Here is a 9138-nt window from a genome sequence, read left to right on the forward strand (position 1 = left end):
AATAAATAATACTTTATTTATTTTTATCATGAAAATGTATTTACATTATCTATATTTCTTGTTAATAAAATCACTGTATCATACAATTATATAAAATGTAATTATTAAGCCAATAAAAATAAATAATTTAAATCTAAATGAAGCAACGGTTAATAATTTTCCGTATTTCGAACATAGTTAATTACATATTCGATTTTAACAGATGAAAACAAAATAAGATTTACAAACTTAGTAACAAATTAAAAGAAATCAATAATATTGGTTGTGTCATTAGTAAGAGTTTCAAAATGGATAAGTTTAGTCTATTTTGATTCGTTCGTTTATTAACCTACCAAAAATAGCCAGATTAAATTAATTTTGATCAAAAATTTAATACGTTCAATTACAAGACGACACAACAAATTGACAGACTGAACTATAAATTTTTCTTATAATATTTTTATATAAGTATATATAAACAAACATTAAAATATATTTAATTGTATAAATATTTTCTATTTGATTAATTAATATTTTTAATTCAATAATTAACATTTAAATATTAAATTATTTTATTATTACTACCGATTAAAATGGTAAGTATTAATAATTTAAATTATAATATTATTGTATACTTAGATCTTTTAAAAATATATAAAAAAATTAATATTTTATATTATTTTAAATTTTAAATTTAGAAAAAATACATGTCTTCCGTTCATCAATTTAAGAAATAAGACCAATCAAGGGAAAACGATTTGACAGATTAATCAATTATTATCATTTCAAAATAAAACAATTTGACAGGAATATGACCTGAAGATAACCACATGGATAAAAAAAAGTGCTTTCTTTCTTGGATTCAGTCATACTATTGATCAACTTCTGTCATTAACCAAATTTTGTATGATATTACATTGCATGTGTTGGTGTGGCAAGAGTAGCATATTAATTCTACAGCTCTAGATTTAAATTAAAATCAAAAGAAATTATCATCTGTGACATAGTTAAACATCAATGAATATAACTAGTTACATCATATAAATTTTAAACTATTTTAATTGGGACAAATAAACTTAAATAGGAGTCAATTGATTTTCTAAGTTAATAAAAAATATGAAGCAGAACTTCTCTCATGTAGCGATCAGCGGAGCTTATTAGGGGTGACATGGCGCCCAAATTTTTTTTACTTTTTTTATACTATATTATATTATATTATATTATATTATATTATATTATATATATAAAAATAAAATGTATTTTTAATTTCTTTATAATTTTAAATTATATTTAACATATATTAAAAATTGATATAAAAGTTAAATTATATTTTATTTATTTATTTTCTAAAGCATAATATTTAATATTAATAAATAATAAAATATAAAATTAAGTACAAAAATAAAAATATTTTTTATTTTTTATTGTATTTTTGAGTATTTCACAAAATATATCCATATCACATTTTCACGGGTTTTTCTTTTGTTTCAAAAAAAAAAGTTAAATAAAAATTCATTATTATTTTTTTTTTGTTTCTTATTTGTTTTCTGTAATTAGTGAATAAAAAAAGTAATTATATCTCTTACTTAATATTGAAATATTTATTTATAATAATTAAAATTAATTTTTATTTTTATCTTATAAGACTTATATTATTTTTTATGAATATAGGAGAAAAAAATATTTACTATGTATTTTTTTTGTAGTGTTTTTGAATTAAGGCTTGATTATTATAAATTTTTCTTTTAATAACTCTATATTTTTAATTTCTTGATTAAATTATTTTTTAATCCTAAACTTAAAAAATAGTATATTGATAAAGAATAAAATAATAGATTAGTTATCTGACAAGGGAAACAAGACAAATTCAACATATATATGTATTTTGAAACATGATACAAATAATCATATTATTTCTTTTTATAGTTGTCCTTACACTGTATTTATTTTATTGTATCAGTGACAATAATTAAATATATAAATTTTGAATATATTATTTTAATTTTCTCAAACAAAACTATTAGTTAAGACACTCCATGTAGCATTATTTGTTTTAACTTTCTCATTTTCCAAAGAAATTATGCTATCATGAAAAAAAAATATTGACCACTATGTGAAATGAAAAAACTTTAGTCATAAGAGAACATAAATATGTAGAAACTTCCGTTTTTCCAGTTTGATTTTCCTCACTTAATTTTTTTTATTTTATTTAACGACCTATTAGCCACCTTTTAGCTACATTTTTTACTTTATAAAAAATGAAAAAGAGATCCTTAAAAAATTTAATTTAATAAGATAAAAGATATCATTCTATGTCTACTAAACAATGAAAATAAAGTAGGACCGATAATAAAACGTCTTCTAAAACCTTGTAATAAAAAAAGTTGTATAACAAGTAATTTTTACTAAAAAGAAAAATTCACCTCATCATTTCAGAGTTAAATATAGGCAAAACTCAAGTAAAGAATGGTTATGCTAATTATTGTATACGTGGGTATATATAAAGTTGACTAGATGAGTTATATTATTGGCAAATTCCATTTGATGTAGGTTTTGTAAAGGAAAAAAGATTATAATCATTCTTGTTTATTTGTTTTATCCATTCATTTAATATATAAGTAAAATTTATTTTTGGTCCGTCGTTCGAGAAATCGAATCTCAGTCTTTAGATAAGAATAAGAAATTAATAATATTTGTGATTATGTATCAAGTTTGTAGTCTATCTAGAATAAGACATTCCCACAACTCCTAAATAATATAGTGGAGGATAACCATTATTAATCACGTGCTCAACAAAAAACCTATATATTTAACAACCTTTGTGGTAGGACATTAAAATTATTGTGAATTAAATTTGTTCGCCTTAGTGTGTGGTTTATAGCGAATTAAATCCATGTGCCTTAGTGCATGGCTTATAGCGGATTAAATTCGTGCACCTTAGTGCGTGGTTTACAGATTAAATTTGTGCGCCTTAGTGCATGGTTTTATAGAGGATTAAATTTGTGCGCTTTAGTGCGTGGTTTAGCGGATAAATACCGTGCACCTTATTGCATGGTTTAGTTTCCAGAATGGGAACGAATATGTTAGACTAATTCTGAAAACCAGTGTCATTCGACCGATGTCAATATTTGCCTAAGTTCAAGGAACAACATTCATGTTGAGACTAGAGTTGTTCAGCCCGATATCAATATATTGCGCTAATAAGTCGTGCTAACATTGTCTTTGTGCAAATAGACTTTCATTCTAAGTGATGAATAGTCGTCATGATGGAAAACAACTTCAATGAATTTGGAAGTCGTCCTGACTACAAACAACATCCTTCTGATTGAGAGTTGTGTTGATGTCTAACAACTTCAGTTGATTATTGTTAGATATATTCAATAATTATAACTATGAAGAAATCATTAGGTATTATGACGATTTATTTTAAAATTTATAATAAAATTGTCCTCAAACATAATGGTTTTACTTTAAAAAGTTGTTAGAACTTAGCACGACATGTTTCATGCTATATAAAGTTTTAGTCAACTATTCTATTTTTTTTTTTGTAGAAAATAGGTTAATTTAACTCAGAATTGTATAAAAATACAAAAAAAGAAATATCATTCCATATCTCTTTATGAATGAAAATAAAATAAAAGAGGTAATAAAAGGCCTCTAAAACCTTATAATAAAAAGTTGTTTAACATATAACTTTATACACGTGAAGGTCATCATCCAGTGTCCAAAAGCCGACGTTGTTCCCTTCATAAAACCCAAAACTATAAAGCAAATAACTATACATATACTTTGTCGTCTTCTTAGGCTCTAACTTATTGATGTAAACAGTAGTAATAAGCACAGAAGCAAGCAAATTATGCAGCCACTAAATTATTTACCTATGGATAAATGCTTCATGGAAAAATAAATTCCATGCATAACAAATTAGTAATTAATTAGGAGACATTATAATCAAATCCATAACAATTCAGTAATTAATTAGGAGAAATTACGAAAAAAAAAAACACGAGTTACTTTAATTATGGATCATACTTCTACCCAACTCCTCTTCAAAACAATCCTATTTTTACAATCACTTTAGACCTGGGACCATTATCACTCACTAAAAAGAAGACAATCCACTTTCTTTAATATGAACAAAACAAATAACGCTACTTCAATTATATTATTTATTTTCTTAACATAACATTACATATTATTTTTATTCAAAAGTAACCTATAGATATATATGAGTATATTGAAGTGGGAAACAAAATCCTGTTATGTGATTTTTTTTCATAGGATAATTTTGTGAAAATAAATACAAATGAAGATTTTGTACCTACCTTGACAAATTTTGAATTTAGTTTTCTTAAGTATGTTTTTACTTCATACAAAAATGTTCAAACAAAATTATATAGAAATTAAATTTGGTTTCAATTTGGAGAGGGATAAAATTACTCAATTTTTACAAAAATTGGGACTAGATTGATACAAAAATTAAAAGACTCAGATCAAATTAAGAATAGAGAAATGACATCTGAGATAATAGTGACATGTGACACTGTCACTATCACATGACACTGTCACTATCATATGACACTGTCACTGTCACGTGGCACGATGTCAGTTTGACACGTGACAAATTTTTTATTTTTTTTTAAATTTTTAAAAAATAAATAAAAAATTCAAAAAATAAAAAATAAAAAAATCAGGAACTGACACGTGATACCCCATTTAATGTCGTTACTACACCATTAACGGAAATGACTTGACTGCATTAAATTTATCCAAATAGGGTCCAAATACATATAAAAAAAATAGAGAGATCAAATTGATATTTTGCTCACTCTCACATGTTTTCTTTTTCTTTTTTAAAATAAAAAACGGTTGGACACAAATTTATTATTTTTTATTTCATTTCATTTGTTCTCTTTTATTATTGAAGAAAAAAAAAAGACAATTCTCCTGTCTCACTTAAGCCTGGAATATTTGTTTAATAGTTAGCATATTTTTCATAGTTAATGTATTATGTGTTGTTTCATAATCAGCTTTTAATTGTAGGTTAATTATCATAGATTTCTAATTCCCCTGTCTCACTTGATCTTGAATTATTTGTTTAATAGTTAGCATATTTTTTAATAGTTAATGTATTATGTGTTGTTTTATAACCGACTTTTCATTGTGGCTTGATTATCATAGATTCCTTCTTATAAACTCTCAATTTTTTATTAAATTGTGATAACTTATTCTTTATTTTAAAATTTTGTAGGAACTCTCAATTTTTTATTAGATTGTGATAAATATTGATGAAAAATAAAATAATAGATTCATTTTTTAAAGCGATAAAAGGGAAACTATTTGTATAGATGAAAAGAAGACAAATTCAACTTCTTTACATATTCTGAAACATACTACTAATGATCACTTCGTTCAATTAGATGAGTATTTTCTTAATGTTCAACAAATTAAATGTGAGAAATTTCATATTAATTCTTTGGAACAATTTTCATATTTAAGTTGGAAATAAAAATAACTGAAATTTATTTCTGATTTAATTATTGATGAAATATATAACAATCTTTTATATATGTGTAATTATTTTTCTAATTACAATTATACTAAATTATGTATTAATTTTTATTGTATTAGTGGTAATAATTAAAAATATAAATTTTAAGTATATTATTGTGGATCCCTTAAATTTATTGGTCAAGATCGGTTAGTGGTCACATAATATTTTGTTACAAGAGACCAGAGAGAGAAACCATGATGACCAGACCTACATCTAGGATTTGTTGTATTTTTAACAAAAAATATTTTTAAATTTAATTAAAATTATAAATATAAGATTACAAAAATAAAAATAAAGAATTATAACATATAAAACAAATAATTATAAAATTATAAAAAATATAAAATTATAAAATTATAAAAAATATAAAAATATAAAATTATAAATTATAATTTAATTACCGTGCAAGATTAGTTTCTTCCAAATATACATTAACAGAGGTAAATGTAACACTGAGCTTGAATGCAGAGTTATAGGAAATCACATTCTATACTGCATGTGCACTGTCCAATTTGCTGCCAACTTTCACTTTTTTTATCCTGGCAGTTCTTGAGGTTGGTCACAAATACCTTTCATTCCCTCAATATTAATAACATGACTATGTTTTAATTTTTGTTTTGCTTTGTTGTATATATGGAAAGACAAGAGAATCTAGTAAAGCAAAGGTATTCCCTGGAGATATGCAGAGGAAATGGAAGGAACTACCCCTTCTTCAAATAAACAAAGTAAAACGCAAGAATTTAAAAATAAAATTGACAAGAAACTATTATTCGTCGTGCTAAAAATAATTTGATGCCAGAATTGGAACACAATACTTAGGCATGATTTGATTTTTGATTTGGATACTTATTTTCTATGTAAATGTGCAATTGAATATACATATAGCTACGAATGAACGTTGAGGGTCTCATATTTATGCCAAAAAATAATCCAAGTCAATGTTAACCATGATGGACGCTGTGCAGGCAGAGAAAATAAAATGAATTTAAAAACAAATTACAATAACACGTGCCGGCCTTTTCCAAATGGAGAAATGGATTGTGCAGGTAAAAGTGGTGTTGCTTGCTGCACTACCACCACGTACTATATTTGACATATATACAAACTTTAATTGGTTAAATTTAAAAATAAATGCTCTTATTTTAGAAAATAAATCCTCGAGATCGTGAAATTGATATGCCAGTAATCAAATCAAGATACAACCTATATACAGAATTTAAAAATAATATCTCAACATTCAACTATGTCTATACAAAATATGCTGGACTGTTTCTGTCTCGATCTCGTTTCCCTGATCTCTTTATCATCGTGGTGAACATTACTTCGAAACTCGCAATTGATTAGGCGATGAACCGCTTTATACTCGTTATTTATCGACAAATATTTGTCATTGCCTCCATTGCTCCCTTTCCATATCGGGTTGAATGATAATGCTTTTTGTCGTGATTTTATAATTTTATAATTTTTTATAATTTTATAATTTTTTATAATTTTATAATTTTATAATCTTATAATCTTATAATCTTATAATCTTATAATCTTATAATTTTATAAATTTTACAATTTTCTAATTTTGTAATTTTGTAATTTTACAATTTTATAATTTTATAATTTTACAATTTTATAATTTTATAATTTTATAATTTTATAATTTTATAATTTTATAATTTTATAATTTTATAATTTTATAATTTTATAATTTTATAATTTTATAATTTTATAATTTTATAATTTTATAATTTTATAATTTTATAATTTTATAATTTTATAATTTTATAATTTTATAATTTTATAATTTTATAATTTTATAATTTTATAATTTTATAATTTTATAATTTTATAATTTTATAATTTTATAATTTTATAATTTTATAATTTTATAATTTTATAATTTTATAATTTTATAATTTTATAATTTTATAATTTTATAATTTTATAATTTTATAATTTTATAATTTTATAATTTTATAATTTTATAATTTTATAATTTTATAATTTTATAATTTTATAATTTTATAATTTTATAATTTTATAATTTTATAATTTTATAATTTTATAATTTTATAATTTTATAATTTTATAATTTTATAATTTTATAATTTTATAATTTTATAATTTTATAATTTTATAATTTTACAATTTTGCAATTTTATAATTTTATAATTTTACAATTTTACAATTTTACAATTTTATAATTTTATGGTTTTACAATTTTAAAATTTTATAATTTTATTTCCTAATTTCATAATTTTATAATTTCATAGTTTTATAATTTTATAGTTTTATAGTTTTATAATTTTATAGTTTTATAGTTTTATAAATTTATAATTTTTTATTTTATACTTCTATAATTCTAATTCTATAATCTATGATTTTGTAATTTTATTTGTTAAATTACATACTAATACGCACAAATTTTATCCACTAAATCACGCAATAAGGCGCATAAATTGTATCCGCTAAATCATGGGCTAAGGCTTACATGTTTAATATGCTATAAACTACACACAAACATGCATGATTTTAATCCATTATAAACCACACACTAAGGCACACAAATTTAAGCCGTAAACCACGCACTAAAATGCACGGATTTAATCCACTATAAACCACGTACTAAGGCACATGGATTTAATCCGCTATAAACCACTATAGATGACAAATAAACCCGTCCCCGTGGGTATTGCCCGAACCCGTCCCGTTTTGATGGGGAATCTCCAACTTTTTCAATTGGGTATGAGGATGTACATATCCCCGCCATAATACCCGTCGCCACAATATCTTCGCTCCCTTTTAAATTATTAAAATATTCACAATTAATTAAGTAACCATATATATATATATATATATATATACTCTCTCTATATTTCATCTCTTCTAATTATTTGGTTTGTCATGAAACTCATTCGCATCTCCAATATATTTTTTATCTTATCATAACCTTCATGTAATTATGTTAAAATGATGTATATTAATTAAAAAAAAAATTACGCCTCACATTTGAATATTTCTATTGTTTTTTAATATTTTTATTTGTTGTATATTTTCCTTTCACATGAGAATGTTTATACTCTCAATTTAAGGTAATATAAAGAAATTCTTTACTTATTATTATTAAATTTTTGTTTAATTTGAATAACTCTTTTTGTTTCGTTAAAATAATTTTCGTTATTTTTTAACCATTGAGTATATATGTTGATATTTGAAAAGCTTTCTTAGATCTCTAAGGTATTTTTCATCTTATCATACCATTAATTATACATTTGATTTTCTTTGTGCAATTTCTCTCAATAGTCTCTCAAATTATTTTTGAGACACACATTTGTTAATTTTTTAATATTTTTATTTATTTTTTATTTTCATCATGTAAAATAATATCTCAACATTCAGTGATGTCTATTCAAAGGATCGCTTGGCCGTCTCCGTTTCAGTCTCGTTCCCCTGATCTTAATGATCATGGTCGAACTCCTTATTGCCATGGTCAACATCACTTCGAAACTCATAATTGATTTGGGAATGAGGCCCCTAGTACTCGTTACGTATGGACAAATATTTGCCACTGCCTCCATTGCTCTCTTTGCATATCGGGTTGAATGGTACTGCTT

The sequence above is a fragment of the Vigna unguiculata genome, chromosome 1, assembly GCF_037176805.1.
Source record: "Vigna unguiculata cultivar grain cowpea cultivar isolate G323 ecotype 2 chromosome 1, ASM3717680v1, whole genome shotgun sequence".
In the NCBI taxonomy this organism is placed as follows: Eukaryota; Viridiplantae; Streptophyta; class Magnoliopsida; order Fabales; family Fabaceae; genus Vigna; species Vigna unguiculata.